At 41.3% G+C, this 27,636-nt stretch overlaps 1 long non-coding RNA gene and 1 pseudogene across 1 annotated transcript; one reads left to right on the forward strand and one right to left on the reverse strand.

The window, feature by feature from the left end:
• The first annotated feature begins 2,310 nt into the window (after positions 1-2,310).
• LOC116357006 (uncharacterized) lies at positions 2,311-4,255 on the forward strand. Its single transcript, XR_004205303.1, has 3 exons — positions 2,311-2,360; positions 2,880-3,019; positions 3,229-4,255. It is a non-coding gene; the product is annotated as an uncharacterized LOC116357006 (long non-coding RNA).
• A 4,837-nt stretch (positions 4,256-9,092) lies between these two features.
• Positions 9,093-26,750, reverse strand: LOC109869738 (leucine-rich repeat-containing protein 47-like; annotated as a pseudogene).
• Positions 26,751-27,636: the final 886 nt, after the last annotated feature.

Consider the following 27,636-nt stretch of genomic DNA (forward strand, 5'->3'; position numbering starts at 1 on the left):
ATAAAAAGTGAGACACAGTGCTGTTTTTTGTCAAGGGTTTTGATGTCTTCACTATTATTCTACCAGGTAGAAAATAGTACAAATTAAGAAAAACTCTTGAATGAGCAGGTTTTGTATAAAACCATTTAAATTAAAGTATACTTTTTTTTTAGATTACTGTTACTGTCCCTACCACAAAAATATATATACTTAAAATAGACATAATTTTGTCCTTGAAACATTGATTTGAAATACTGTATAATTCCATTCATTTCTTTGGAGGACTGCTCCTACTGGGGAATGCCAAATTATGGCCGACAGGTTGCTTCAAAGCCTCTCAATGGCCAATATACTGTATAGCATCAGCAATCCAGGGTTATATCCATCATTAGCACACAAAAATAGCCAATGCACAAAAATGACTACACTTTTGAGCTCCATGGGGGCATTCTCATGTGGTAGAGAGAATCCCCTGGTCACCTATAGAGACCTGCTAAGAGGAAGGATGTTAAGTGCCACATGCCTTTCAATGCATGACTTTGAACACCTTGAAATGTATTTGTTGTAAGAAATGTGCAATATAAATCAAGTTTGATTTGATTGATGACATTACAGCAGTAGAATAGAGGACAAGTGCAGTTTTTCCATAAACTAATTGATAACTTGGGATTTTATCACTTGACATATAAATCATATAGTGGGAAGGGTCCTACAAATTAAGACTGTGTGAATGCATGTACCACTTCAAATAAGCAAGGTCATAAGTCTCTGGTCATGAAACTACAACACAGGTTGGATGTCTAAACAAAGTCAATTCTGAATGTCAATAGATTTTAAGATCCCTTATGATCCATGACAACATTCTAGGACTGAGTTAACACTCATCTAAGTCTGGTATCCAGGGTAGTCTCGTTAATATTAATAACATTGATTAAGTGTCTCTTTCCTTGTAGAATATTGACAGCAGTATAGAACACATTGTATTGCTAAGATGCTCAAACGTAACATAATAGCTACACTCACCGACACAGGATAAACTTTATCCCTCATGCTGGCTCTGACTAAACCGGTAAGTTGCCCCTCACAATAGCTGCACTTCTCCACATGGCCAGACTTTTAGTGGTCTTCCCCTTTTAATGCCTTAATGCTCATCCTTGAAAAATGTCATAAGGTCTGAAATAAAAGTCAACATACTGTACAAACAATTATCTAGGCTAAGTAATACAATATTATTTTTTGATCTACTGTTCTGCTAACTAGCTAGCTAAAGTGTCGTCAGTGGCTAGCTAAGACAGAGAAAGGAGATGGAAGAGGTTCAACACTTTATTAAATGAATTTCAATACACCACATGGATTCATCATAGATTGGGCAAAGGTCTCTGATCGCGCTGGTGAACGGTAGCTGACAATGTCGGCTAGAGATGACGTGAGGAGCTTCCTGCAGGAATTTGTAGTCTTACTGAGGTTTTTTCTGTAGCTAATTAGCATTTGTTTTAAAGTAAATTGAGGCAAAATATATTGATAAAACTCACCTTGCCTGAGAGATAATTAAAGCGATTATCAAAACGTCCCGCCAAGCTAAGCCTACACCAAACACATACTTAGTTTGAAGTGTTTGTAAAATTCACTATGTGAAAAATGAATGGTGAAAAAACGAATCAAACCATCGAGAAGGATAAAATCATTTGTATCATCATTGGAAAGAGCCATATACCTACTATCGCATGAGCCTTATCAATTTATGGCCAGGTGATGAATGCTGACCTTGATGAAATCATGAACTTTGTTCAAGGCTTCATAATTATAGAGCAAGAGGCACACTTTTCAAGACTATCTGCCTTCAGTCCTCGATAGAGCACAGTGCTGCTGCCTGTATAACATAATAACTGACTTCCAGTTATTTTCAGGTTAATTTGGGTGACTAACGTGCTGACCACACTGCTTGCGTCACGTGTGCGAGCGTTGAAAAAGAAATGTACACATGCATGTTATTCAATCATTGCACCCACACTGCTTGTGCTTGTCAACTAGTGTCTGCATAGCCAGGCGCTAAAATAGAACTTGGTTCTTGAAGGGCTGCAAGTTCCGCCTCTCCCATCCCTTCATTGGTTTTTAGGAACATATACCGACGCGCCATCTCCTCATTGGTTTTTAGGAGCATATATCCACTTGGGTGATTGGAAGATAAACTGAGGTCCAAACTCCAGTCCAGTTGGTGTGGGTAATGCACCTTAAAATTGGTTGCCAACCACCATACAAAGTCCAAAGAAGAAGAAGAAGCCTGAAGGAGGAGAGATTACTAGAAACAAAAACTTTTATCTGTGGATTAATTATATCCTTTTATCTGTGGATTAATTGTCGGAGGGCCTTGTGCATTTCAGGTAAAATAATACCCAATGTTTATGTCCCAGGACAAATGATCTAGCAACAGCAAGCTAAGCTAGCTAAGTTGCCATAAATGTTTAATGCTTTTCGACCTGTCCCCAAATTATGGTTGGTTCAGAGTTAATTTTGATATTTCAACCTGAGTGTCCTGATCGCGTCTGGTGTGGGTGGACAAAATCAACATGCGTACGCGGATGCGCTCGAGCGGTCTGGGCAGCATGTACTGTAACAACAGGAATCATTTCCAGCGGATAATTTTTGAGCAAGCTGATCAATGTCCCACAGCTCCAGACACCTGTTTTGAGTTTTAATGTGTCATAGAAATACTTATTTTATGATACAATTACATATAATAAGATACACAAAATGTATGGAACTTTAAGTTGGCCTGAATGGGAGGGACTGAATTGGTCTAAATTGATTGTGGTAAGACAATTGAAAGACGTGTAAAAATGTCTTATGAAGCTGTTACCTATTCTGTGTCCATATTGCACAACTCTATCTTCTCTTCACAGGCTGTTGAAGAAGTATTTGCAGTATATAACGTTCAGGGAAGAATGACTTCTGAAACGGACCCCAACACTGCTGGTGTTCAATACAACCGCTGGAATGAAGACAACATCAACCTGAATGTGGCTGGAACAGGTGTAACGGGGTAAGCTGTGAATAAGACACTTACTTTACTTTCAATTAAGGTGTATCACATTAAAATGATAGTCAGTGCATATTGTTTTTCCTCCATTAAATCCCATTTGATTAACTTCTCCACATTCTGACCTCTTGAGTTTACTGATAGTGTATGTAACTGACCCCAACAGTAATCACTGGCCATATTTATTACATGACATGTTCTGCTTATCAAAGGCTCTACAACAGGGTCTGCACTGGCACCCTGGGCGTAGCTATCAAGGTGGCCGGAGCTTTGGCTGCACTAGTGGCTGTTTACATCATAGGATACCTCATTGGATATTACGCCCACAAATGCTGACCAGCCACTGACCGAAGGACCCTTGTTCAGAGAGGAAGGACCCTCAATGGATGGAACTATGTTATGTATCAATTATATATGGTTTTTAAATGACCACATAATGGCTGTATGAGAGGATCAAATATTATTGGAGCCACACTTTCAATAAGTCAGGATTTTTTGTTTCCTTTTTTTAGAAATGTTGGGATTGCAGTTTGCTTGTTGTAAAGTGATTTTACAGCTTCCCCACAGCTTTGTCTTTTATGTGAAATGCCAGGGCAATTAGAAGATTAAGTCCAAAATATGAACAAAATGTTTGACTTTTGGTATTCAAATCAAATCAAATTTATTTATATAGCCCTTCGTACATCAGCTGATATCTCAAAGTGCTGTACAGAAACCCAGCCTAAAACCCCAAACAGCAAGCAATGCAGGTGTAGAAGCACGACAACATTCAATATGTTCTTCTCAGTAAGTGATATTACAGTGCCTTCAGAAAGTATTCATACCCCTTGACCTATTCCACATTTTGTAGTGTTACATCCTGAATTTCTAATGGATTACATTTTTACCACATAATGACAAAGTGAAAACAAGTTTTGACAAAATTGTGCTCATTTATTGAAATAAAGAAACATTTCATTTAGGTAAGTATCACACCCCTGAGTCAATACGTTAGAATCACCTTTGGCAGCGATTACAGCTGTGAGTCTTTCTGGGTAAGTCTCAAAGAGCTTTGAACATCTGGATTGTGCAATATTTGCACATTACTATTTTTTGAATTCTTCAAGCTCCCTCAATTTGCTTGTTGATCATTTCTAAATACACTTTGATATTATGGGCTATTGTGTGTAAGCCAGTGACTAACGCTTAATGAGTGAATGGGTGTGGAGTCAGGCGCAGAGAACATAGGATGCGGGAAAAAACACGCTTTAATGTCCAAAAATTCACAGGAACAAAATAGTATACCCAACACAGGTGTAACTATAAAACAAAATAGTATACCCAACACAGGTGTAACTATAAAACAAAATAGTATACCCAACACAGGTGTAACTATAAAACAAAATAGTATACCCAACACAGGTGTAACTATAAAACAAAATAGTACCCTATTGTGAAATACTAGAACAGCGAGAAAACCAAACAAAAACACTAACCACTCTCACAAATACAGATGAACATGCCCGCACAAACAGAAGCGGGCTAAACAAACTTAAATAACCCCACCCTAACAACCAAACGAGGAACAGGTGAAACCAATTAGACAAAAATAAACGAACACAGAACAAAGGATCGGTGGCAGCTAGTAGACCGGCGACGCCGAGCGCCGAGCGCCACCCGAACCAGAAGGGGAGTCACCTTCGGTAATATTCATGACAGTGACACAAAATCTCAATTTAATACATTTTAAATTCAGGCTATAACAACAAATGTGAAAAAACGTCAAGAGGTGTGAATACTTTGAGGGCACTGTATTCATTTCTGTAGTTTTAAGATTGTACTATTGGGCATGTTTTGTAAGTCTATTCAACTGTGCATCAAGGTCATGTGGCTTCAATATTTATATGAAAGGAAACAGCGAATACTAATCGTAATAAAAAGGCTGTTGCAAATATCTTGATTCCATGTGATGTGTTATTTAAACAATATGTTTTCCTCTTGAAAAGGACTGGAAACAATGTTATTCAGGTAGATGTACAATTGATTTCAGTATTGAGGTGTAATCATCTGCAAATATCAAACCTCATCTTTACAAAAATACACTTTAATATGTTTAGTTTCAGCCTTTTCTCACTTAAAATCTGCCAAGTCTGCAAAGAGAAATATCTTTATAATCAACCTATCATGCAGATTTTTAAAATCCTGTGCATTTGAGCCCTGGAGCAGGGGTGTAATTTCCAGGGGGAAAGTGGGGATACAGCCCCCCTCTCAATATTAGAGGCAAAATTGTGTTCTGCAATGGTCCCCTCCCCAATGTTGAAGTCAACCTATGCGACTGCTCATATAGAGAGTGTAATGTCCACAATGTCAATGATGACCGTGAAAAATAAAAAATCTGTCTATCTATTTTGTTCTTTCTCATTTACAACTGTGACTTGGCCAAGATAAAGCAAAACAGTTAGACAAAAACAACAACACCGAGTTACACATGGGATAAATTAAACGTACAGTCAATAACACAATAGAAAAATATATATACAGAGTATACAAATGTAGTAAGATTAGGGAGGTAAGGCAATAAATAGGCCAAAGTGGCAAAATAATTACAATTTAGCATTAACACTGGAGTGATAGATGTGCAGATGATGTGCAAGTAGGGATGCAAAAGAGCAAAAAAATAACAATATGGGGATGAGGTAGTCAGGTGGGCTATTTACAGATGGGCCTTGTACAGGTGCAGTGATTGGGAAGCTGCTCTGACAGCTGATGCTTATAGTTAGTGAGGGAGATATAAGTCTCCAGCTTCAGTGATTTTTGCAATTCGTTCCAGTCAATAGCAGCAGAGAACTGGAAGGAAAGGCAACCAAAGGTAGATGTTGGCTTTGGGGATGACCAGTGAAATATACCTGCTGGATCGCATGATACGGGTGGGTGTTGCTATGGTGACCAGTGAGCTGAGATAAGGCAAGGCTTTACCTAGCAAAGACTTATAGATGACCTGGAGCCAGTGGGTTTGGCGACGAATATGAAGCGAGGGCCAGCCAACGAGAGCATACAGGTCGCAGTGGTGGGTAGTATATGGGGCTCCCTAAAACACTTCAGCGAGCAGGCCTTTCTAATCGACCTGGCTGGGGTATCCTGGAAGGATATTGACCTCATCCTGTCAGTAGAGGATGCCTGGTTATTCTTTAAAGGTGCCTTCCTCACCATCTTAAATAAGCATGCCCCATTAAAAAAAATAGAACCAGGAATAGATATAGCCCTTGGTTCTCTCCAGACCTGACTGCCCTTGACCAGCACAAAAACATCCTGTGGCGTTCTGCATTAGCATCGAATAGCCCCTTGATATGCGACTTTTCAGGGAAGTTAGGAACCAATATACACAGGCAGTTAGGAAAGCTAAGGCTAGCTTTTTCAAGCAGAAATGTTCAGCCTCACTCAAAAGAAGTTCTGGGACACTGTAAAGTCCATGGAGAATAAGAGCACCTCCTCCCAGCTGCCCACTGCACTGAGGCTAGGAAACACTGTCACCACCAATAAATCCACAATAATTGAGAGTTTCAATAAGCATTCTACGGCTGGACATGCTTTCCACCTGGCTACCCCTACCCCAATCAACAGCCCTGTACCCCCCACAGCAACTCACCCAAGCCTCCCCCATTTCTCCTTCACCCAAATCCAGATAGCTGATGTTCTGAAAGAGCTGCAAAATCTGGACCCCTACAAATCAGCTGGGCTAGACAATCTGGACCCTCTCTTTCTAAAATGATCTGCCGCAATTGTTGCAACCCCTATTACTAGCTGCCGCGGTCATCCCTCTCTTCAAACCCAAACTGCTATAGACCTATATCTATCCTACCCTGCCTTTCTAAGTTCTTCGAAAGCCAAGTTAACAAACGGATTACTGACCATTTCGAATCCCACCGTACCTTCTCCGCTATGCAATCTGGTTTCAGAGCTGGTCATGGGTGCACCTCAGCCACGCTCAAGATCCTAAACAATATCATAACCACCATCGATAAGAGACATTACTGTGCAGCCGTAGTCATCGACCTGGCCAAGGCTCTCGACTATCAATCACCACATTCTTGTTGGCAGACTCAACAGCCTTGGTTTCTCAAATGATTGCCTCGCCTGGTTCACCAACTACTTCTCCGAGTTCTGTGTCTCAAATCGGAGGGCCTGTTGTCCGGACCTCTGGCAGTCTCTATGGGGGTGCCGCAGGGTTCAATTCTCGGGCCGACTCTCTTCTCTGTATACATCAATGATGTCGCTCTTGCTGCTGGTGATTCTCTGATCCACCTCTACACAGACGACACCATTCTGTATACCTCTGGCCCTTCTTTGGACACTGTGTTAACTAACCTCCAGACAAGCTTCAATGCCATACAACTCTCCTTCCGTGGCCTCCAACTGCTCTTAAATGCAAGTAAAACTAAATGCATGCTATTCAACCGATCGCTGCCCGGACCTGCCCGAGTGTCCAGCATTACTACTCTGGATGGTTCTGACTTAGGTATTTGAGGTTGTTCACATATTATAGATGTCTGGTTAGACTGTAAACTCTCCTTCCAGACTCACATTAAGTGTCTCCAATCCAAAATTAAATCTAGAATCGGCTTCCTATTTCACAACAAAGCATCCTTCACTCATGCTGCCAAACATACCCTCGTAAAACTGACCATCCTACCGATCCTCGACTTTGGCAATGTCATTTACAAAATAGCCTCCAACACTCTACTCAACAAATTGGACGCAGTCTATCACAGTTCCATCCGTTTTGTCACCAACGCCCCATATACTACCCACCACTGCAACCTGTATGCTCTCGTTGGCTGGCCCTCGCTTCATACTCGTCGCCAAACTCACTGGCTTCAGGTCATCTTCAACTCTCTGCTAGATAAAGCCCTGCCTTATCTGAGCTCACTGGTCACCATAGCAGCACCCACCCGTAGCACGCGCTCCAGCGGGTATATCTCACTGGTCACCCCCAAAGCCATTTCTTCCTTTGGCCGCCTCTCCTTCCAGTTCTCTGCTGCCCACGACTGGAACGAACTGCAAAAATCATTGAAGATGGATACTCATATCTTCCTCACTAGCTTTAAGCACCAGCTGCATCTGTAAATAGCCCATCCAACTACCTCATCCCCATACTGTATTTATTTATTTATCTTGCCCCTTTGCACCCCAGCATCTCTACTTGCACATTCATCTTCTGCACATCTAACATTCCAGTATTTAATTGCTATATTGTAATTACTTTGCCACCATGGCCTATTTATTGCCTTACCTCTCTTATCCTACCTCATTTGCACACACTGTATATATACTTTTTCTACTGTATTATTGACTGTATGTTTGTTTATTCCATGTGTAACTCTGTGCTGTTGTATGTGTCAAACTGCTTTGCTTTATCTTGGCCAGGTTGCAGTTGTAAAGGAGAACTTGTTCTCAACTAGCCTACCTGGTTAAATAAAGATGAAATAAATAAAAATGTAAATGAAATAAGACTCCTGAAGAGCTAATCAAATGGCTACCCAGACTATTTTCACCCCCCCCCCCCCCCCCCCCCCCCTTTAACACTGCTGCTACTCTGTTTATTATCTATGCAGTCAATTTAACTCTACCTACTGTACATGTACATGACTCAATTGCCTCGTCTAACTGGTGCCACCACACATTGACTCTGTACCGGTACCCCCTATATAGTCTCGCTATTGTTATTTTACAGTTGCTCTTTAATTATTTGTTACTTTATTTTTTACTTAACACTTATTTTTCTTAAAACTGCATTGTTGGTTAAGGGCTTGTAAGCATTTCACTGTAAGGTCTACACCGGTTGTATTTGGCGCATGTATCAAATACAATTTGATATGTAACAGTACCAACTGTGCTTTTCTAGTTAACCTGTAAATTCCCAAGCTGTTTTACAATTCAGTCAAATGGCCGTGCACAATGCATGCACAGTAACTGACCATGGAGGCATTTATGAAACCAACTTTCAGGGGTTTCCTGTGTTATTGAGGCCAAACACGTTTCTACGTAGAACAAAGCACTGGCTTTCAACATGTGCAATAAAGAAACGCATAACCACTGCTGCCTTCAAGGTTCAATTTATTTGAGAGATCTTTTAAATATTAAACATTATACACATTCCCTGCCCTTAATTAATTAAAGAGAGGAATGGAAAATGGTTTTACACTTGTTTCAAAGGTCATTATGTCTACACTCTACTGATCACAGGCTCGCTACAGGCGTATACAGTTATTGTACATGTCAAAAATAATAATAATCTTAAACAAATGAGTTGCCTTTAGTGTGAAACAATATAAAAGTATAAAAAACATATTTTAAGTTGGGTAGGTAGTTTAATTATTTTATACATTAAAATAGCAGAAGCTGCAAATAATAATCAAGAACATTAAGCAAGGCTATAATACACTATTTCCATGTTTGAGAAATGAGTGGCTGTAATCGATAATGCTACAAAAGAGAACCTGGCAATCCCAACACATTGAACATCTCATATACAGTACTGTGATTTTAACTGTGTGAGACTGTAATTGTATAAATCAAAAAAGGCGCAACTGTGGCACAACTACCAGATGACGTTCAGGTTGCCGACATCCGTGGAGAGGTCTGTTTTGGACGGGTAGACGACCTTGAGGTTCCCGTCAGGGTCCACGGTGCGAACCTGCTGGATGATCAGCTCTCCTGAGGTGGTACCATCTGAGGAGGGGTCTGGGGGTAAGTCTGACTCCCCCTCTGACCCAGCCTCCTCTCTGTGCTCCAACGTGAACTTGTTCAGCTCCGCCATTTTCTGAGAACGGAACAGAGACAGATGTGTTAATTGCTGACCATTGGGACAATGTGGTTCAGGTCTATTTGAGGAAGGAACTATGTGGAAAGGAACACCTAGAGCCCTCATATTCAACTTTGGATCTCGAAGCCAGTTCCACTTTTTTTTCATTGTTCCCCTCTAATCAGGGACTGATGCAGACCTGGGACACCAAGTGTGTGCAATTAATTATCAGGTAGAATAATGTCGTGTCTTTGGCTATGCCGGATTAAGTGATATGACATGCTATTCTATAAAATAATTTATCCGTAATTAATATTACCTGATTGAGCTAATCATGTAAATGTAATTAACTAGAGAGTCGGGCACCACGAAATAATATTTATAGAGCTGTTATCTTCCGAATAAACTCTTAAAGACCTAGTAATATTTTACATCAATAGCAGTCAATATTAATCGTCATCTTAATTCAGTCTCATCTGAAAGTTGTAAATTCTTGGTTATCTGGACGAACCCTGGCTAATAAGTTGAATCAGCAATACAAAATTGAGTTTAATTATTTATTTACTAAATACCTAACTAATCACACAGAATTACACATACACATAATTAAATCATAACTTGATTACAAATGACGTCATAAAGGAAAACGTCCCTAGCGGGCGGAACAGATATGACAGCTTGTTACGCAAAAGAAAAGGGGCTGGGTGTAAGTGAAAGAGCGGGAAGACTGAGGAACAAAGGGCGAAGCTGTGCTATCGTAAATACAGTATCTTATGCATTCTAAATTACTGCCCATTTGAAAAAGGTAAATGCAATGAATACTTACTCTGAGCTGCGCTTCGGTAGGTTGGTGGTAGACGGAAGGCCGTGTTGCCCAACCGAGTCCTTTGAAAACTGTCTCTGGTTGTCAGTTGGATACATTGTAATAATATTGTTGGGTGATAGACGGGATACTCTGTCTGTTCCTTCCTAACCCTCGTTTGCATCTGCTGTTGCTAGCTCAACGGCTAGGAGGTATCACTTCTGTAGTGAATAAGAGTTCAAAGTTCATACCATTCGCAACCAAAACTCACGCTGATGTCGGAACAGGAGGTTATATTGTCGTCAAGGGCTTATATAAGAAGGGAGAGGAGGGCGTGTTTGAAGAGTTTTATAGCCCATGTCCCTTCACAGGGGCATGCCACTGATTGAGAAGAGCCCTATCTTATGAAAACCCAAATCTCACATTTTAGAAGCTAAAATCACATTTCATCCCATCACGAATAATTTCATATTCAAACATTTAAATTGAACAACAATTCCATGTGAATCCGATAACTCTGATTATTAGACTTCCACTGTAGAGTTTGTCAAATCAAAATCAAATCAAATTTATTTGTCACACACATGGTTAGCAAATGTTAATGCGAGTGTAGCGAAATGCTTGTGCTTCTAGTTCCGACAATGCAGTAATAACCAACAAGTAATCTAGCTAACAATTGCAAAACTACTACCTTACAGACACAAGTGTAAGGGGATAAAGAATATGTACATAAAGATATATGAATGAGTGATGGTACAGAGCGGCATAGGCAAGATACAGTAGATGGTATCGAGTACAGTATATACATATGAGATGAGTATGTAAACAAAGTGGCATAGTTAAAGTGGCTAGTGATACATGTATTACATAAAGATGCAGTAGATGATATAGAGTACAGTATATACGTATACATATGAGATGAATGATGTAGGGTATGTAAACATTATATTAGGTAGAATTGTTTAAAGTGGCTAGTGATATATTTTACATAATTTCCCATCAATTCCCATTATTAAAGTGGCTGGAGTTGAGTCAATGTGTTGGCAGCAGCCACTCAATGTTAGTGGTGGCTGTTTAACAGTCTGATGGCCTTGAGATAGAAGCTGTTTTTCAGTCTCTCGGTCCCAGCTTTGATGCACCTGTACTGACCTCGCCTTCTGGGTGATAGCGGGGTGAACAGGCAGTGGCTCGGGTGATTGTTGTCCTTGATGATCTTTATGGCCTTCCTGTGACATCGGGTGGTGTAGGTGTCCTGGAGGGCAGGTAGTTTGCCCCCGGTGATGCGTTGTGCAGACCTCACTACCCTCTGGAGAGCCTTACGGTTGTGGGCGGAGTAGTTGCCGTACCAGGCGGTGATACAGCCCGCAAGGATGCTCTCGATTGTGCATCTGTAGAAGTTTGTGAGTGCTTTTGGTGACAAGCCGAATTTCTTCAGCCTCCTGAGGTTGAAGAGGTGCTGCTGCGCCTTCTTCACGATGCTGTCTGTGTGTGTGGACCAATTCAGTTTGTCTGTGATGTGTACGCCGAGGAACTTAAAACTTACTACCCTCTCCACTACTGTTCCATCGATGTGGATAGGGGGGTGTTCCCTCTGCTGTTTTCTGAAGTCCACAATCATCTCCTTAGTTTTGTTGACGTTGAGGTTATTTTCCTGACACCACACTCCGAGGGCCCTCATCTCCTCCCTGTAGGCCGTCTCGTCGTCTCATCTTATCATTGATGAGAATGTCTCAGATGACAACCGAACTGACATCATATTCATTAAGTACCACCACATATGTTCCGTTGGTCGGATTACCAGAATATAGTTCATTTCCCCCCACCTTCTGATGTTCCCAGAATCTCTATGTTAACCAAGGGTTTTGCAAATGTAACAAAAAAGGGGGGGGGGGGGGGGGGAGAGGTATTTATGGCTGTCATAAACCTACCCCCCAGGCCAACGTCATGACAACACCAAACCAGCAGGCTCCAGTGTAAGAATGTAATACCCCTGCCATAGAGATTGGTTGTTGAATAGAGATTTAAAGGCTGGATTTAAATCTGTACACATTCAATTGAAAAACTAAATAAATAATATGTATAAACTCAAAGTCTTTACATTACATTTACTTTCTTGTAAAAATTAGGGTAATGTAAAGACTACGGTTATATATACTGTATCATCAATTTTGTTTTTCTATTTACACAATGAAATGTGTATGGTGGCAAATTGGGTTGAAGGTTTTCTAAACTTCTCACAGACTTGCCATGCTCAACTCCTGTTTGCTGACACGATAAATTATTCAGGGGGGCATATATATGATCTGTCAGTGAGATTGTGGAAATACAGGACATGCATTCCCAGAGCAGGAAGTCGCATCTCAACAGCGCAGAGTTTTACCTTTCAAGTCATTCTCCTCCAAATGCCCTCTCTACCAGTCAATTCAAGTTCAGCTAATTTCAGTTCCATTTCAGTTAGTCATTTCAGGAAATGAATGATTCAACACATTCACTAAATTCTCAAGATCAACCCCAAACTGACCTTCCAGCCTTCCATCACCACACCAAATTCAAAATGTACCCTACCACAACGGCTATTCTAGAATAGGAATCATAGTGTGGATTAAACCCTTATCGGCTGCTTTGTTTCGACAAGGCTGTCATTGAACTGCATCTGCTGCTGTGTGTATCGGTGGGTGCGAGGCACGCAGGCAGCTCTAGGGTTGCAGCTGTATTATGAGCTGTATGTTTAGGCGGTGACATCGTACACCGCAGGGCCAGTCATGCCAGGCCAATGAGCTCACTGATTCCATTGGGAGCCAGTGGGGCCAGGGTACAGATGTCAAAACAGCATGACACCCTGAGACTGAGCAAGACTTTTCTGCTCTGGCCAATCGCCACCGTGTGTGTCTGACCGATGCATTTATGTGCAAATGTTGTTTAATTCATGCAATCAAATGCAGTTTGTGTTATGTATGTGCATTGCAATGTAGGATTCAGCCCTACTGTATGTCTCTTTGTATACAGGAAAAGAGATGAGCTTACCACTATGAGGCCATCCATCACGTCTTTACAGATCTGCAGGCTGGTAGAACTGGTAACTTCTAAGAACAGCTCCTTAGTCGTCTTCCTGATCTAGAATACGGGATAAAGGTACAGTACATCAATTGCATGTAATATTGTCTACAGCTAAAGCATCAAACTATTTTTTATTATAAAATCGATTAAATATGTAAAAATATATGAACATGTACAGTGCCAGTCAAAAGTTTGGACACACCTACTCATTCAAGGGTTTTTCTTAATTTTTTACTATTTTCTACATTGTATAATAATAGTGAAGACATCAAAACCATGAAATAACACATATTGAATCATGTAGGAACCAAAATCATGTATTAAACAAATCAAAATATATTCTTCAAAGTAGCCACCCTTTGCCTTGATGACAGCTTTGCACACTCTTGGCATTCTGTCAACCAGTTTCATGAGGTAGTCACCTGGAATGCATTTCAATTAACAGGTGTGCATTGTTAAAAGTCAATTTGTGGAATTTCTTTCCTTCTTAATGCATTTGAACCAATCAGTTGTGTTGTGACAAGGTAGGATTGGGATACAGATGATAACCCTATTAGGTAAAATACCAAGCCCATAATATAGCAAGAACAGCTCAAATAAGCAAAGAGAAATGACAGTCCAACATAGCTCTAAGACATGAAGGTCAGTCAATACGGAACATTTCAAGAACTTTGAAGGTTTCTTCAAGTGCAGTCGCAAAAACAATCAAGCGCTATGATGAAACTGGCTCTCATGTGGACCGCCACAGGAAAGAAAGACGCAGAGGTTCCTCTGCTTCAGAGAATAAGTTCATTAGAGTTACCAGCCTCAGAAATTGCAGCCCAAATAAATGCTTCACATAGTTCATGTAACAGACACTCAGACTCAACAACTGTTCAGAGGAGACTACGTGAATCAGGCCCTCATGGTCGAATTGCTGCAAAGAAACCACTACCAACGAACACCAATAAAAAGAAGAGCCACAAAACATGAGCAATGGACATTAGACCGGTGGAAATCTGTTCTTTGGTCTGATGAGTCCAAATTTGAGATTTTTGGTTCCAACCACTGTGTCTTTGTGAGATGCAGAGTAGGTGAACAGATGATCTCCGCATGTGTAGTTCCCACCGTGAAGCATGGAGGAGGAGGTGTGATGGTGCTTTCCTGGTGACACTGTCAGTGATTTATTTAGAATTCAACGCACACTTAACCAGCATGGCTACCACAGCATTCTGTAGCAATACGCCATCCCATCTGGTTTGCGCTTAGTCGGACTATCATTTGTTTTTCAACAGCACAATGACCCAACACACCTCAAGGCTGTGTAAGGGCTATTTGACCAAGAAGGAGAATGATCGATTGCTGCATCAGATGACCTGGCCTCCACAATCACCCGACCTCAAGCCAATTGAGATGGTTTGGGATGAGTTGAACCGCAGTGACAACAAGTGCTCAGCATATGTGGGAACTCCTTCAAGACTGTTGGAAATGCATTCCAGGTGAAGCTGGTTGAGAGAATGCCAAGCGTGTGCAAAGCTGTCATGACGGCAAAGGAGGGCTACTTTGAAGAATCTCAAATATAAAATATATTTTGATTTGTTTAACACTTTTTCGGTTACTACATGATTCCATATGTGTTATTTCATAGGTTTGATGTCTTCACTGTTATTCTACAATGAGTAGGTGTGTCCAAACTTTTGACTGGTACTGTATATATATTTTTTTAAATCTGGGACTGCTGCAGGACCCTCAGCACCCATACTTCCCGCGGGCAATATGCTCACTCGCACACACACTTTACCTTGGTTTTCTCACTGTTGGTGATTGGTGGAAATGAGATCACATGATCCTCTGCATCCACCAGACATGGGTAGAGTTCTTTTCCATCAAGAAGCTGCAGGTATCTGAGTAAAATAAAAAAGCCAGGTAACTTAAGCTGAGAAAAGTTGAATAATTATTCTCATGCCAACGATGGCTACAATTAAGCAATAAGGCCCGAGTGGTTGTGGTATATGGCCAGTATACCACGGCTAAGGGCTGTTCTTATGCACGACGCAATGCAGAGTGCTAGGACACAGCCCTTAGCCGTGGTATATTGGCCATATATCACAAACCCCCAAGGTGCCTTATTGCGATTATAAACTGGTTACCAATGTAATTAGATCAGTAAAAAAACATGTTTTGTCATACCCACGGTATATGGTCTGATATACCACGGCTTTCAGCCAATCAGCATTCAGGGCTCGAACCACATAGTTTATAATAGCCAATATAACCCTTTCATAACAGCATAGTGTTAGTATAAGGTCCACACCTATACTCATTGTGCAGATTGAAACCAAATAAACGTGACAGTGGTTTGAGCTTTTTTAAAACCGCCCAAAATACTGTGGCATGTTATTTACAAGTTGTTTACTTAGTCAACCTTGCCTTTTACCATATGTAATCTTATTTGATTTATCTAACCGAAACTAAGGAATTGCTTGATAAAAACAATGTATAAGCGAGTAAGAAACCACACCAACATACTGTAAATGGAAAATGAAATAATATAAATGTTTAATTTAAGAAGATGGGCATCAACCGAAAGAGGCCACTTTTCGTGATTTTGTTTTTTGCCATCTCCCTTTAATAAATAAAAAAAGAATGGGCATCAGGCCAACTGCAGCTTTTGCGATTCTATATCATAAAAAAATTGAACCTTTATTTAACAAATTCTTATTTTCAATGATGGCCTAGGAACAGGCCATCATTGCCCCTTGTTCAGGGGCAGAACAACACATTTTTACCTTGTCAGCTTGGGGATTCGATCTTGCAACCTTTCGGTTACTAGTCCAATGCTTTAACCACTAGGCTACCTGCTTTAACCACTAGGCTACCTGCTTTAACCACTAGGCTACCTGCTTTAACCACTAGGCTACCTGCTTTAACCACTAGGCTACCTGCTTTAACCACTAGGCTACCTGCTTTAACCACTAGGCTACCTGCTTTAACCACTAGGCTACCTGCTTTAACCACTAGGCTATCTGCTTTAACCACTAGGCTACCTGCTTTAACCACTAGGCTACCTGCTTTAACCACTAGGCTACCTGCTTTAACCACTAGGCTACCTGCTTTAACCACTAGGCTACCTGCTTTAACCACTAGGCTACCTGCTTTAACCACTAGGCTACCTGCTTTAACCACTAGGCTACCTGCTTTAACCACTAGGCTACCTGCTTTAACCACTAGGCTACCTGCTTTAACCACTAGGCTACCTGCTTTAACCACTAGGCTACCTGCTTTAACCACTAGGCTACCTGCTTTAACCACTAGGCTACCTGCTTTAACCACTAGGCTACCTGCTTTAACCACTAGGCTACCTGCTTTAACCACTAGGCTACCTGCTTTAACCACTAGGCTACCTGCCGCCCCTCATTCTCCAGAAGTTTGCACTTTTATATTTCCTGAAAATCATTGGCTGTATAGAGTTTCCATCATGGTTGAATCCATGATGGGAAGTCTGCAAATTTGCACCTTGGAAGTAGGGCTGCTGCGGTGACCGTATTACCGCCACACCACCAGTCATGACCCTGTAAAATTCCACGTGACCGCAGGGTAATCTGCTCTTATGCACTCTGGACATCCGTTGGTAGTACCCAACTCGCTAATGACCATCAGTGGTCTGGTCCTCCGCCCTGATTGTTCCTCTAACCACTCACGTCAATGCAAATGTAAAATCACATCAAACACTTATCATGAAAACAGTGTCGTGTTTTTAAAACTCACCTACCTCACTGTGATCAATCAATTTGAAGAAAGAAGTTGAAACGGAGTGGAAAAAATGGTCGTTGTGGATGTTGTTTCGAAGTCTTAACAAAAATGACATCGCTTTTCTAAGGTGATGATTCATTCAACACCCATATGCATATTGCAGCTTATGAGCCCAAGCCTGAAAACAACTGAATTAAAATAATGATTATGCAGTTATGAAATACATAGGCTGCCGCATATTACGCACGTCAGAAGAACCTAAAAATATGTCTTTGGTAAAAAATTAAACAAATCATCGCCTTTGAGTGTGGACTGTATTATTATACATACGTATGCTACGCTCCAAACGTTCTATCCATGAGTCTGGGAGACAATGTATAGGCCTAAGTGATGCTGTTGGTTCATTGATTGTGCAGGGCGGCTTAGAGTTAACCTGCAATTTGTATTTGATTTTAAATAGCCTAGTAATAGGGCATTTTTTATATTTTCATAATTAATAGGCTGACACATTACCTTTAACTACAGAATATCTCACCACCGTGCGTTTCCATCTCTGAGAAGCTGCATGCTCCTCAAACAGTGGTTGATGGAGTTAAATGCGTGTTTTTATAAGGCCAGACATTTCTATATGCAATCCCGTGTGAAAGCAGAGTTTTCATGGTTGTCACTAAAAAGATGCTACTATATTTATTTATCATTTGCTCATATTAAGCACATGCTCTGCTATAAAAATGGAGTAGCCTACAAGGCATGAGTGAAAAACGAACAAGCGGGAAAGCAAGTCCATTCACCTTTCTAGTGCCTACTGATGACATCTTTTTACCCCTGCCTCTGTTCCTTCCCATTTGATAATGGACATTCTAAATCAAAACTAACTATACATATTAGTAAAGACTAGATTCATTGATAATAGTCTGATGGATGAAAATATGATCACTTGATGAGAGAACAGCGTGTGCAGCCTGAGGCAAGGAACAGAGTGCAAGCTTTTTTTTTTTGTGTCTTCTCAAATCATCAATACCCTATAGTCGCATCATGCAGCCCATATATCTTTTGATTTCTAAGACATTCTAAGGTTTGATTTTTCGACGCTGATACCGATACCGATTATTGGAGGACCATAAAAATCTGATACCAATTAATCAGCCGATTTATATATATATATATATATATATATATATATATATATATATATATATATACATGTACCTTTGACTATTGGATGTTCTTGTAGGCACTATAGTATTGCAAGCCTTATCTCGGGAGTTGATAGGCTTGAAGTCATAAACAGTGCTGTGCTTCAAACATTGCGAAGAGCTGCAGGCAAACGCAGGAAAGTGCTGTTTGAATTAATGCTTACGAGCCTGCTGCTGCCTACCACCGCTCAGTCAGACTGCTCTATCAAATATCAAATCATAGACTTAATTATAATATAATAAACACACAGAAATACGAGCCTTAGGTCATTAATATGGTCAAATCCGGAAACGATCATTTCGAAAACAAAACGTTTATTCTTTCAGTGAAATACGGAACCGTTCCGTATTTTATCAAATGGGTGGCAACCCCAAGTCTAAATATTGATGTTACATTGCACAACCTTCAATGTTATGTCATAATTATGTAATATTCTGGCAAATTATTTACGGTCTTTGTTAGGAAGAAATTCACACAGTTCGCAACTAGCCAGGTGGCCCAAACTGCTGCAAATACCCTGACTCTGCTTGCACTGGAACGCAAGAGAAGTGACACATTTCCCTAGTAAATATTTCCTGCTAACATGAATTTCTTTTAACTAAATATGCAGGTTTAAAAAAAGATATACTTGTGTATTGATTTTAAGAAAGGCATTAATGTTTATGCTGACCAACTGGCAGGTGTCTTCACTGACATTTTCAACATGTCCCTGATTAAGTCTGTAATACCAACATGTTTCAAGCAGACCACCATAGTCCCTGTGCCCAAGAACACAAAGGCAACCTGCCTAAATGACTACAGACCCGAAGTACTCACATCTGTAGCCATGAAGTGCTTTGAAAGGTTGGTAATGGCTCACATCAACACCATTATTATCCCAGAAACCCTAGACACACTCCAATTTGCTTACCGCTCAAACAGATCCACAGATGATGCAATCTCGATTGCACTCCACACTGCCCTTGGAGATTATTGTGGACTACAGTAAAAGAAAAGGAGGACCGAGCACGCTCCCATGCTCATCTACGGGGCTGTAGTGGAGCAGGTTGAGAGCTTCAAGTTCCTTGGTGTCCACATCAACAACAAACTAGAATGGTCAAAACATACCAAGACAGTCGTGAAGGGGGCACGACAAAGCCTATTCCCTCTCAGGAAACAAAAAATACTTGGCATGGGTCATGAGATCCTCAAAGGGTTCTACAGCTGCAACATCGAGAGCATCTGGTTGCATCACTGCCTGGTCACTGCTTGGTAAGGCTCTGCCTCTGACCGCAAGGCACTACAAAGGGTAGTAAGTATGGCCCAGTACATCACTGGGGCCAAGCTGCCTGCCATCCAGGACCTCTACACCATGTGGTGTCAGAGGAAGGCCCTAAAAATTGTCAAAGACCCCAGCCACCCCAGTCATAGACTGTTCTCTCTACTACCGCATGGCAAGCGGTACCGGAGTGCCAAATCTAGGACAAAAAGGCTTCTCAACAGTTTTTACCCCCAAGCCATAAGACTCCTGAACAGGTAATCAAATGGCTACCCAGACTATTTGCATTGTGTGCCCCCCCACCCCTCTTTTTATGCTGCTGCTACTCTCTGTTTATCATATATGCATAGTCACTTTAACTATACATTCATGTACATACTACCTCAATTGTGCCGACCAACCAGTGCTCCCGCACATTGGCTAACCGGGCTATCTGCATTGTGTCGCACCCACCACCCGCCAACCCATCTTTTACGCTACTGCTACTCTCTGTTCATCATACATACATAGTTTTTTTGCATTATTGGTTAGAGCCTGTAAGTAAGCATTTCACCTTAAGGTCTACTACACCTGTTGTATTCAGCGCGTGATTTGATGTACATTGGCAACGATAGTGCTTTTTTGCGAATGCGCTTTTGATAAATCATCACCCGTTTGGCGAAGTAGGCTGCGATTCGATGACAAATTAACAGGCACCGCATTGATTATATGCAACGCAGGACAAGCTAGTTAAGCTAGTTAAACTAGTAATATCATCAACCATGTGTAGTTAACTGGTGATTATGTTAAGATTGATTGTTTTTTATAAGATAAGTTTAATGCTAGCTTGCAACTTACCTTGGCTCCTTGCTGCACTCGCGTAACAGGTGGTCAGCCTGCCATGCAGTCTACTCGTGGATTGCAATGTAATTGGCGTCCAAAAATGCCATTTACCGATTGTTATGAAAACTTGAAATCGGCCCTAATTAAATCGGCCAGGCCATGCCGATTAATCGGTCGACCTCTAGTTTGTATCATTCACAACTAAATTTGCCATATCTCTAAATCTAGCGTACAGGACCTGTTTCAAATGATCACTTTTACACTCAACATAGCCACTTCATATGCACACTCCGGAATAGGAAACACATCCTTTGTATTTTATTCAGCCAAGTTCAATTATTTTCTTCTTACTATACAATAATGGCACCGGAATTATAAGCATATTTTGTCTGCTAAATTTTGTCTGCTAAATAACAAGCCTACCACCTACGGCATGGCACATAGCCAGGTAACATACAGTAGGCCAACTCATTCTGTTCTTCTGAAATACATTTTCTTTATGTTTCTTTAGACCTGCCTAAAATAACAACTGACCAGCCTGTATGCGTAGAGGCCTCGAGATGCTAAATGTGTTCATGTTAATGAATGATCAATTACCGTTAGACCGGCAGTCTTTTGCATGACAGTAACCGGCTGACAAAATTTCATGACCACCACAGCCCTATAGAGCCCCAAGGCGGGGGTGCCATAATACCCATAAAACCTGGCGGTGAAACAGGGAAATGGTTCCAATCGTTTTTCCACCATTCCTTTTTCCCATAGAGGATTTTAGAAACACTTAAAATAATGATTGTGTTTCGTGTAAGCTTACTCTGGCATGACGTTTTGATAACCATGTAAATCTCTCAGGCATGGTGACTTTTATCAATATATTTGTCTCTCCAGCCGACACCACATCATTTTGCATAAAAAGTGTAGCTAGTTAGTGCTGTTTGTTTAGGCGATTTTACAGCTATCAATTTAGGAGTCTACAATCTCACCATGTTTTTATTTAGTTCTGTCCTTGAGCTGTTCTTTTCTATTAAAGGGATACTTCGGAATATTGGCAATGAGTTTCAAGGAAGTTACTAACTAGCGCTAGCGTACAGTATGGGTATCTACCATAGACTTCCAGTTTTTTTAAACTAATGCTAGTTAGCATTGTCTCGCAAAACTTTAACTTCCTTCATACTGGACACAGAGACATAAAAATGGTATCCACGAGTTTATCTGATACTGGGGAAGTACGTAAAGGCCTCATTGAAAAAATCCCAAAGTATCCCTTTAATGTTCTATATTATGTCATGTTTCAAGTTTTGTATGCACCCCAGGAAGAGTAATGGGGATCCAAATAAAATAATGGGGATCCAAATAAATGACCAAATATGAAATGTTCAACCTGCAGATCGATGTGCCTCACAGAGTGGAGTCTGACATTCGCAACGACCATGCAACGGCACCATGCAATGCACCTTGGACTGAAGAGGCAGACAAATAGGACAAATGTTGTGAAACCTTGTTAAATTACACATTTCTCGAGGTAGGAATATCGCAAAAATATGATCAATGGCTCATTCGAGAGAAGACAACATCCTGTGTTATGACGTCACCCAGTATTGAAATCTGACATGTATGATAGACGTTTTCGCAATCTAAAAGTCGTATTCCTATTAACTTCCAGTGTAGTGAGAGACGCTTTATCTCAATGCTACATCATCCCTGTCAAATTTCTGCCTGCGTGAGTGGCAATAGCTCAGAACACATGAAAACATGAAATGACCCCGGGAATCGACAGAACATTGTTCAGAGATGCACAAGAAAAATATAACATTCAAAATGGGTGAATCTTTCCTTTAAAGACAGGTGCTAATACTCACTTGTGGAGGCCAGAAACATTCTGCCTCTTCCTCAGTTACCTTTGGTCCTCTCCCACTCCAGCTGCAACTGCTCCACCGCAGTCATCTCCTTACGGGCCAGGGGGACTATCTAGTGAACAACAGTTTATGAGAGAGTTGTGCTCCTTTCAAAATATTACTTGCTTGTTTGAATGACCTTGAATGGAACTGAAATGCATTGACACAAACCTGAATGCAGTTTTTGAATACAATGATTTGCCAAGAGTGACGGACAACAACTAGCAACAATGTTATTTTGTGTTCAAACTGTTGCTGTGAAGACATATGCAGGTCTTTCAATAAGACTGATAATACTATTAACAGGTGGTGCGTTGCCTGGCTTTGGCATAACATACGGAAAAAAGGATCATGTATTATTAAGAATGGAATCATGTGATGGCTCACAATTGCTGATTAGAGTGTCCTTCAAAATACTGGATTCTACAAAAAATAACTGAGTTACCACGTCCAATAGAAAATCAGCCTTCTCTAGAGACCTTCATAAGACTGTCTGCATAAACTACTTTAACAAAGACATGGGACAAGGTCCTGAGAAATGTCATCATAAACCAATCAAATGCAAAGAGTTTGAAATACATAGCTAAATAGCTCAAGCCAGTTGACTTGAATATTTGTGGCTGTCTAACGTGGTATGAGGAAAATGTCATGCAATGTTGCATCATACCTTTAATATGGGAGGACGCCTGGCATCATACATGAGAGGTCCCTTGAGTAGCTGCATGTCGTGAGTTGCGATGGTTGCAGTTGTCCTTTTACCACATAGGTCATCGTGAAGTTTGGTCTGAACCACAACAGACAAGAGAGAAAGAGTTGTGAATAATGCAAAAGAGGCTATTGAGGATGGTGAGTTTATGTCCATTTATGTGCTTGAGTTTATTTTGTAGACTTAATCTGGGTCCCATACTGCACTAAGAAACTTCGAGCCTACATTGGTACCTTGCCAAATATGACTGTCAAAGACAGCAACGTAAGAGTCGGCTAACGCAGAAGCAGACTGGCTCCTAGATTAACATGTTCTCATCTCAAAACAAGGTTACCTGAGCAGCCAGGAATCTCTTTAGCGCATTCCCGGACCTGAAGTTCATGCCTCTGACCACACAGCACACCAAGTATGGCCTCACATCCTCTAGCTCGTTGGCCACCTTTACAGTGAACGCCCCGGGGTTGTCAGAAATGTGAAGCACCTTCACCACCAGCCGGTTCAACTTATCCACCTCATCCTCGTCCTCCTCCTCATTCTTCTTCTTCTGCTTGCGCTGCTTTTTGGTCTGGGTCTTCTCTGCGTTCCGGCCCCCGTCGGCCTTATCCCCATCGGCCTGCTTGCTACCTTTGCCTCTGCCACCGGCCCGAAGGTAGTCCAGGATGGACTTGGTCTGGCAAGCGTTGACCATCTTCTCCAGCCGCTTGTCTTTTAGTTTGTTTCCCTTGAAGTTGATCTCCTTCAGCTTGGAGAGTCGCTCAACTCGTAGGGGATGTCACGGAGCTTGTTGTTGGATAGGTCCAAAACCTGGAGAGGAACATTTCATATTTTTGTTGTTTTTAGTTCATGTTATTACATTCAGTGTTACATGCATGTTACTGCATTCAACTAAGATGAATTAGCAAACAGGGCTTCATCCAGGTCTCAGTTGTCTCACCATCTGAAAGGCCTTGTGCAAAAGGAAAATGTCACGACAGTCTCAGGTCCGTTCAATACATTGTTGATGAGTAGAACTGAGAGAGGTACCTTGTCAATCATGACCATAATAATGCAGAAGGAATAGACAAGATGCAAGAATGCATATTTTAGGTAGCAGTACAATATATGACCCATCTATTTTAGTCACACACCTTTAGAGCAGAAAGCATGTGAACATTTCCACTCAGGTCTTCAATGTAATTCTCAGAGGCAACGACAGTGCTGAGGAGATCCAGGCGATAGAAGTCATCAGGGAACCGAGTGATGCCATTTTTTGATATGTTGATGATGGAGAGCCTGGCAGTGACTGATATTGTTGCAGCTCACGTTGAGTGTATTGAGCTCGCTTAGCTGGGTTCTCTCATCAGGCGAAGCTTTCAGGGTGTTGACTGAAATGTCGAAGACTTTCAGTGACTTCAAATTTCCAATGATTTTTGGAATAGAGGAAAGCTTATTCCTACAAACAATCAAGCTTGTAAGGGTGGTCAGATGTTTTATGTCTCCATGAATATCTGTCAAACTCGGGCATTGGATTATTTCTAGGTCATTTAGGAGCTTGAGAGAATAGATTGTGGAACACAGACCTCCATTCGAGGATATCTTTTCATCGATAACTGCACCTTGCAGGACCAGTTCGCGTCTCTTCTCTTTTGCGGCTTTCTCTATTTCTGGCCAACTCTCTTAAACATCCATGATGCTATACCAGACCCGGAAGAAAGCGAAGTCCTGCCACCCGGAAATACTTGAGCACAGACTCTTTAAAACGTTTATATGCCAAATGGAAGACGCAGTGAAACATGAAACCAGCAGTGGAGATAAAAAATGCACAGCGCACGTGCAGACTGGACGCTCCAAATGTTTTGGATGGAAGATGTAATGGACTACAGTCCCACACGCACCTAGGTGGACTAGTTGTTGTTAGCGGTGGTTATAGAGATGAAATGGGACATGAGCAAGCTGTATTTTTTTATTTCAATGTTCATGGTAAGATATACTTGATATATTAGTAGTTATACCATACTTTAATAGAGAATACTTTGTATTAAAACTGTGGTTTTATTGTGCGTCAGATTTTTACAATTCTAAATATAAAACCTAAACGTATTCCTTCCCACCGCAGGGACGTCAAATGATGCAATACCATAGGTAATAGTTTAGAGCATTTAAATGTATGCTGCAGTATTTAACTTTTTTGAAGGGGCATACATTCGACATTTGAAAATATTATGACAGAATGATATCCCAGGTTAGCCAACACATCTATGCTAGATAGCTATATGGATAACCTGAATATTACCATTGTAGAGTGTAGTTAGCTGTCAAGGTTTATCCAAATCCCAGGATGAAGATTTCTTCCATGGTTTATGAGTTTAAGTAGCTAGCTAATTACAGTGTAGCCTATCTATTTGATAGGGAAAGGTGCTTCAGATAACGCAGGTGATATTCAGTTGTAGATTATGTTAATGTTTCTCCATATTTGATAGTGTGCAGCAGCAAGATGCCCCGGAAGATAGAATTCACGGTGGTCAGCTCCTTCGATCACAAAGATATATTTAGTGCCAAGGAGCTGATGGTCTATGCACCTACTGTCAATGGCTGGAGATCTGCCAGGTAGACACACACACAATTGTCTCAAAATTCTGCTTGGCTGAGCTGGAATACCAGAAATTAATGTAACAAAATGATGGGTTTTAATGGTATGTTTACTAGGCCCACTGATTACACATGTAATGATAAATATATATATTTTTTAATAATCGAAGGGCAAACATTTCACTATTAAACAATTAATGTGCCACAGTGGAGCACATTCTGGAGAGCTGAGTGCATGCATTCTCGAGAGAGACGCCCATATCTTCACCACACATCACTCCTTGTCTCAACATTAAATAATAATAATAATATCCTAGACACATTATCTTAACACATTTAAGGTGCTTTTCACTGACAGCTGCAACTCAATAATCAGCTAGACCCTATTGCCACGCGAGGTGCCCAAATTGCTGGCTTCCCAAATAGGTATAGACCTATGCACTTGTGATTTGAAACAATCCACAGGAAAATACATTTAAGAAACTAATGATCTTCTGTGGCTAAGTCAAGCTCTCTTGTAAGGTATTTTGAATGATTTTATTTAAACATGAATTTACTTTGGGAGAAGCCTATAATGACGAGATGCTCATTTCTCCGCCCAAGCAATGCGAGTCCTTGTCCCAAAGGCGTGAATGCAGGCGACAAACTTTTTTGGCAAGAGTGAGCCCTCTCGCTTCGCCTCTTCCTCTCTGCTGAAACTACTGAGCGAAACAGTGGCCCTCTTGTCTTACTAAATGTAGCCCAGGCATCTAAAACAGTACCGGAGCACCAAGTGTAGGTCCAAGTGGCTGGGGCCGGACACCGCTGGAGGAGTGGGTTGATTCGTCGAAGTGCGCTGGAGCCGGACGCCGCCGGAGGAGGGGGTTGAGTCGTTGAAGGAGGAACTGGAGGCGATGTAGGGAGACCACTCCTCTCCCATCGGTCCATTCTCTCCATCATTTGGTCCATCACTGACCCGATACGATGGAGGATGGCCGTATGGTGGAGGACGCGCTCCTCCATAGATGGGAGGGGGGTTGCCGCTGCTCCTGCTGACTACATGGGTGGTGCGGGCTTCTGTTACGACTTCTAGGAGTAGTGGGTGCAGAGAGACTTCTAGGAGTAGTGGGTGCGGAGTCAGGCGCAGAGAGACTTCTAGGAGTAGTGGGTGCGGAGTCAGGCGCAGAGAGCAGAGGGTTAAGGACAACCGTATTTATTCGGTGACAGAAAGGTCACGCCGAAACACCAGGCGCATACAATGACCGGCCCAAAAACAGGACACAAACAGTCCAGAGAAAATACAAAAAACGAACAGAGAAACAAGCCCGCACCAACAGAAAAGGAAAAGGGGATCGGTGGCAGCTAGTAGACCGGTGACGACGACCGCCGAGAGCCGCCCGAACAGGAAGATGAGCCACCTCGGTGGAAGTCGTGACACTAATGTCTTGTACACTGTGTATGAAGATAACTTTATCCCATTACTCAACAATATGAAAGCAGATCTATTTAAATGGAGCAATCTTCCCATAAATCTTACAGGTAGAATAAACATCTTCAGAATGGCCTGGCTCCTAAAGGTTTTATATTTATACCAATTACCCCTCCAAATATATATGGGCAAATAACAGACTTTTTATGGGCAAATAAAAGGGGAAGTTTTACATCTCCCCAAGTCTGAGGGTGGTTTTAACATTCCAGGCATGTAATTGTAGCAACTCGCGACCCAAGGCTTTTACTTGAGACATATTGTTAAATACACTGAAGAGGAACAATGGGTACATATTGAAGAAATGCTCGTTCTCACCCGCAGAATCTTTTCTCATCTT

Source organism: Oncorhynchus kisutch, linkage group LG24 (assembly GCF_002021735.2).
Source record: "Oncorhynchus kisutch isolate 150728-3 linkage group LG24, Okis_V2, whole genome shotgun sequence".
Classification (NCBI taxonomy): Eukaryota; Metazoa; Chordata; class Actinopteri; order Salmoniformes; family Salmonidae; genus Oncorhynchus; species Oncorhynchus kisutch.